The following is a 6,456-nucleotide window of genomic DNA, read 5'->3' as shown; positions in this document are numbered from 1 at the left end:
CCTTCCTTTCAGGAACAAGATCTAGCTCATGAGAAATGAAGCTCTTATCAAATCTCCTATAAAACCCCATGGACAAATTCTTTTTGGTAAGTGTACATTTGAGAAGCTTGTATATTTTGCAAATTTTTGGATTGTTCTATAGATACTCAGTATGTCAATTGGTTTGATGATGTTTTTTACATCATCTACAATGTTATCGTTTTTCTTTTAAAGTGTTGAGAAGGGTTAGCAAACTTCTGTGTATAATTATGGATTTTTCTCTTTAAATTTCTGCCAGTTTTTAATTAATGTTACAATTCTGCTGTTAGATGCATAGAACTTTGTGACTGTTAAATTTTGCTGAAACAAATTTCTTTACTATTATCAACATTGTTCTCAACAGCATTTACTTTCTCCATAATTAAAATAAAATACAATATACTTCTCCATTTAAAAATTTTAACCAATTTATATATGTATATTTAAAGTAGATTTCTTAAAAGTAGCATGTAGTTGGGTCTTGTTTTTTGTTTCTAACCTACTTTGATGATATTAATGTTGAAATCCTTTATATTGAACATTGTACTGGTTACTTGCTTGTTATTTCACTGCTCCTATGGGTCAGTTTAGTCACAGTTTGGCTTGGGTCTGTGTTTCAGAGCATCCCAGGTTTTGATGAAGGTGTCAAGTAAGTTTGGGTTCATGTGAGGCTCAACTGAGGAATAGCCTTCAAACTGAGGTGGTTGGTGGTGGGATTCACTTCCTTGCATGCTGTCAGAATCAGGTGACTCTTGCTTCCTCATTTGATTTATTTCCCCCACAGCTTAGCTTCCTTCATCATAGCTATCAAGTGAGACAGTCACTGGTAGAGGGACACTTGCAAATGGAACTCATTCCACTAACAACCAATAACTGTTTATAAACCCTAGGAAGGGCAGGGCCTCTTAAGCGCCCTCCCCTGTCAATGGTTAATTGTCCTTATGTCCACAGCAGGGGCCTGGGGGTACTCATGAGCTCCTCCATCTCTCCGGTTACTGAGAGTGAATGAACCCAGACTGGTGTACTTCAATTCAAGGGAACAATGGGCATGTTATGCTGAAGTACACTGTACAACACCTATATAGTATAAAGACCTTGGAACAGTGTTCTCAACTCTGGGGTCAAGATCTTTTTTGTGAGTTTAATTACCCTTTCACATGCGTTGCCTATGACCTACTGGAAAACACAGATATTTACATTACAATTTATAACTTTAGTAAAATTGCAGTTAAAAAGTAGCACCAAAACCAATTTTATGGTTGGGGATTACCACAACATGAGGAACTGTATTAAAGGTTCGCAGCATTAAGAAGGCTTGGAATATATCACTTCTTCACTCCTGGACCCTGTGCTATTCTCATTATGTATTTTATTGTCATATTTTCAATTTCTTCTTGTTTGATAATTTCATACATGAATTTAATGCACTTTGATCAAATCCCTTTCCTCCAATTCCTTCCATCCCCTTCCTACCACTTTTTCTTCCCAGTTATGTGTACATTTTCAAGCCCACCAAGTCCACTTAGCACTCCCTGTGTGCACAGATGTAGGACTCTCTGCTGAAGCATGAACTGCTAGTTTCTTAGGGATCACAATCCTGAAGAAAACAAACTCACCTTCCCTGAGCAGTCTGTAATCACCAATAGGTCCTTAGCTAGTGGGGGGACTTGATGAGTCTCTCTTCCATGCTAGCACGTTGGCTCGCTTGATTTTCTGCAGGTCTTGTGCATGCAGTCATGACCATTGTCTTCTGGTCATGACAGAGACATTGTACAGATGCAATCCCATATATGCTGTCAACCTCATACTAAATTATTACTGTTATTGTGTGAAACCAATTATGTATAATTACTGTCATCCCTTTTCTTATTAGATCTTATTATAGCTTAATATTAAAACTGTGATATAATACATATAACAAAAAACTTACCTTTATCACCCAAACTTTACAGTTGAGTAGATTCACACCATTCTGTAAATGTCAGGAACTTTTTCATTGTACAAAACTAAAACTCTGTACCCATTACTCACCTTTCTATATTTTACCATTATTCCCTAAATTATTCTCATTCTCCTTTTTATCTCTGTGAATTTGATTAACTAAGGGGCCTCACAAGAGTGGAAACATGTAGTATGTGCCTTTTTTGTGTCTGGCTTATTTTATTTAGCACGGTTTCTTCAAGGGCCATCTATGTTGTAATGTGAACCACAACTGTCTGTCTGTCTGTCTGTCTGTCTATCACCAACCTTTGTTTATTTATTCCAGTGTTCAGCATAATTTATTTCCTTATAAGCATGAATGAGCACATATATCTATTAGAATCCCTACTTCTTACTCTTTGGGGGTTTTTGTTGAGAAAGCAAATTGCTGGGTAAAATTATAATTATATATACAATAATATGAAGTCTTGTTATGTTACCTAGGCTGACCACAAACTAACTGACTTAAATGAACCCACTGATTCAGAACCCTGGGTGACTGAGACTAGCACCATTGTGTTTGGTCCCTGTGTTTAATTCTTTAAGGAATGGCAATGCTGTTTTCCTTAGTGGCTGTACCATTTTACATTCCTCACAATGGTGCACAACAATTCTCATTTCTCTAAATTTTACCAACATTTGCTATTATCCATTTCATTTTGTTTTTATTTTAGAACCACCTGAAGGGATGTGAGGCCTATTTAAATGTTCTATGTATATCTTTTAATCATCCCACTAAGCTGTGGACTTTGTGAAGGTCCAAGTACCTTGCCTCCAAGCCTAGGACCAATCGGCAGTCAAGAAGAGCAGCGTGAGCTGAGGGAGTCACTGAGGCTCACACAGAGCAGGAGAGCCACCATCTGAGACTGACAGGAACAGGACAGCAGACCGATGTCACCACTATCTGTTCCATCCTTGAAAGCAGCAATCATCCTAAATTCACCATCTTGTAGACAGGGTCCCTTTATTAATTCTGTTTGTTGGGGACCCTTTTATTTATTTTAAAAGGTGTGTGTGTGTGTGTGTGTGTGTGTGCTCACGTATATTGCGGTAAATAAGGATCAGGATAAACAAATAGGCCGAATAGATGTTTATTCAGGGAGAAATAACTTACAACCTAGACAGATGAACACCAGGAAATTCAACCCGATCCTAGTCACGCCAGAAAGAGAGAGCCTTTCCTGGCCCCCTCCGACCTCCTTCCACAGGTCACTTCCGCCCATGGCTCCACCCCCAAAGGGCGTGGTCAGTGCTACAGAAGGACTATCTCACTATAATTCCCCTTTTAGTCTAAGTGCGCGCGCTCTCGTGTGGATGCATGTGGAAATCAGAACAATTTTCAGGAGTCAGTTTTCTCTTTCCATCATGTGGGTTCAGTGTATTGGATTCAGGTTGTCATGTTTGACATCTATTGTCTTTATCCACTGAGCCATCTCACTAGCCCTTAGTGACTATTTTAATGAATATTAGAAGAGAATACAACTACACTCCAAGTATTTTCTTTAAATTCCTCTGTTTTGGAAAGTAAAAATAGAGCACAGTAAACTTGACTCTAGAAGGCAACACCTCACCCCAACTATGGATTCTGAAACTGAAAGGGAGCCTATTGATGGGAGAACCTAGGATTACAGTGATATCAACTGTTTACCTCTCTGTTTGTTGCTTTGGTGTGGAGGATTGAATCCAGAGCCTTTTGATTGAATGTTAGAAAATCACTTTACTACTGTGTTACACTCCCAGCCATGTAAGGTTTAGAGATTAAACGAGAGTTTAAATAATTTTCTAATAGTATGAATTTCATATTTTAAAAGAATTAGTTTCCAGAATCTGTCCTAGTGTTACATATTTTTCTTCAGTCTTTCATTTTTTTAAAGGATTTTGCAGAGCTGAGGTTAGAGAAAAAACACTTGATTAGCCATTGTGTTGAGAAAAAAGAGACTGCATTTTCTTTCTGAGTTTATCACCGTGCAGAGTCTGACCCTCTTTCTTACGGGTTCAGAAGCATGCTTTTGTCAGTCTGTGGAGAATAAAGAAGTAACCATCCTAACACAGATATTCCAGAAGGCCAATGGTTCTGTCTACCACAAGAACTGCAGAGGGTCAGAATGCTAGCACTTAGCACTATTAAATCAACACCAGTATAGTGTTTCTTGGTGATTTTCTGGAGTCCTTCTACCTACACACCACAAAATGGGAGTTTTAAAACAACAGAAACAGGTTGGGGTAAACTGTGTCTGTCTCAAAAAAAAAAAAAAAAAAAAAAAAGGAAAAGAAAAAAACAAATAGGGCTGGTGAGATGGCTCAGGAGTAAATAACTTGTCTTCTAAGCTGGAAGGCCTGAGTGAGTTCAAGCTTCACAAATCAAGGTGGAAGGAGAGAACTGATCCCCAAATGTTGTTCTCTGACCTCTGACTTCCTTAGACACACCATGGCATGCATGTGCCCATACTATCACACATACTACACACACACACACACACACACACACACACACACACAAGCAGACAAGCAAAAGTAAATGAATGAATAAAACAGGAACAAATAGAGCCACATTCCCTCTGATACCTGCAAGGGACAAGAACCCTCTTTGCCACCTCTGCCTTCTAGTGTTGGTGATCTTTTATGCTCTTGGCCTTCAGTTGCATCACCCCCCTGTCATTCACCTTACTATGTCTCCAAAGTGCCCAAGCCCCTTCTGAAGTGAAATTTATGAGAACATTCACTAAAGTATACATATGCTTAATGCTTTTAATGTTTTAGATGTGTTGCTATGTTTGCTTCTGGTTGGCATGGTTTCTCATGTATAATCTACTGTCATTCCTTTTCTGGGTGTTGATACTTTGTGAGTTTTTTTTTTCTTTTTGTAAACTTTAGTATTTCTTCCTTATCATTTACAATGCGAACATGAAGGGTATTTGTGGTGTTTTCTTCATCTTTCTTGAATTTGTGTGGAACTGTGGACTTAAAGTTTTCATCAAATATGAGAAATTTTGTCTATTGTTTCTTCATGTTTTCTGTCTTCTCCATCCTTTGAGATGACAAAGGCATATATTTGCCTGACTGGTGTTTCATATACCACTGATATTCTGGACCCCTTACTTGTTAAGTTTTATAAGTGTATTTACATTTTATGTGTATGAGTGTTTTGCCTGCACTCATGTCTGTGTAACACATGTATGTCTGTTGCTCTCAGGGGCCAGAAAAGGTGTCAGATCCCCTGGAGCTGGAATTAAATATGTTTATTAACTTCTGGGAATGTAGATGCTGGGAATCAAAGTCAGGTCCTTTGGAGGAGCAGCCAGTGCTTTTAACCACTGAGCCATATCTTCAGTTCCTGAAATTATTTCATTTTAAAAGTATGTGCATGTTTGTGTGTCTGAGTTGGTGTACATGAAGGCAGGTGCCTCTAGTGGCCAGAAGAGGGTATCAGCCACCCTAGAGCTGGAAGGTTAGGCAGTTGTGAGACACTCTATATAGGTGATAGGAACTGAACTCCAGTCTGCTGGAAGAATGGGAATGATAGGGAAAGTATTGTCCCAGGACTCCCAAGAACAAGTTCTCAGCATTTATTTGCCCCATATGGACAGAGGGCAAGACATTAGAGACAAAGACAGGAGATAGAGGATGAGGGAGACGGGCAGGAATATTTACCCCAGAGGGACAAAGGACTACCTCTGGATGGAGAGGAGACAGACATGGCACATAGGCAAATGGTGATTTATAAAGATAAGGGGAAACCTTGAGTTAGGCTGAGGTGTTTACTTTTAATTGGGCATGTTACTTAGGTTAGCTAAAGGGTTTTGTTCTTATTGCTGGACTTCAATACTTTGATAACTGGACCTTGGTAGTTGATCTCAGAAGAGGAAGTGGCCAAATAAGGGGATAGATCTTGGGGAATAGCTTTAGGAATGGAATCTAATGAGATTTTTTTTAGCAGGGAAGAAGGAATGGGGGAGAAGGGCAAGGCCCATCAGAACCATGAACACCATGTTTGAGCTCAATGGAGACCCTTCATTCCTACCTTTTTGTTTTATTACTGGGTAGCTGGGTGTTGGGTAAGTGGGAATTGTTATCTCTAGTTGCCTCCTACTGACATTGGGACATTGTTGTTAGGGGACCTAAGGAAGCTGGTTGCTGGTCAAGGCTGGGAAGAGCAGAATGTTTCACTTGTACCACAGGAAAGTGTAGTCTTTGAGGCTGGACCAGGAAAATTACTAGGAAACAGCTGGGGCTGGCACTGGAGTTACTGGAGCAGTCTGCAGTTTATTTGAAATCTGTTGGGACAGATAGACTAGGAACAGAGGTGAAGTTAAAGGAGTTTAGAAAAAAACCCTTTTAATCTTGGATGTACATTTGAAACTGTTAGGTTCATGGCCCTGAAGCTGGGAAGAGGAAGCCCAAGATCAGAGAAAGGGAGAGATAGATACCAATGAGAGGGGGAGACCCCATCCTCGGGAA

This window comes from Phodopus roborovskii, unplaced genomic scaffold (genome assembly GCF_943737965.1).
Source record: "Phodopus roborovskii unplaced genomic scaffold, PHOROB, whole genome shotgun sequence".
NCBI classification, from domain to species: domain Eukaryota; kingdom Metazoa; phylum Chordata; class Mammalia; order Rodentia; family Cricetidae; genus Phodopus; species Phodopus roborovskii.
Note: the sequence above shows the minus strand (reverse complement) of the source record.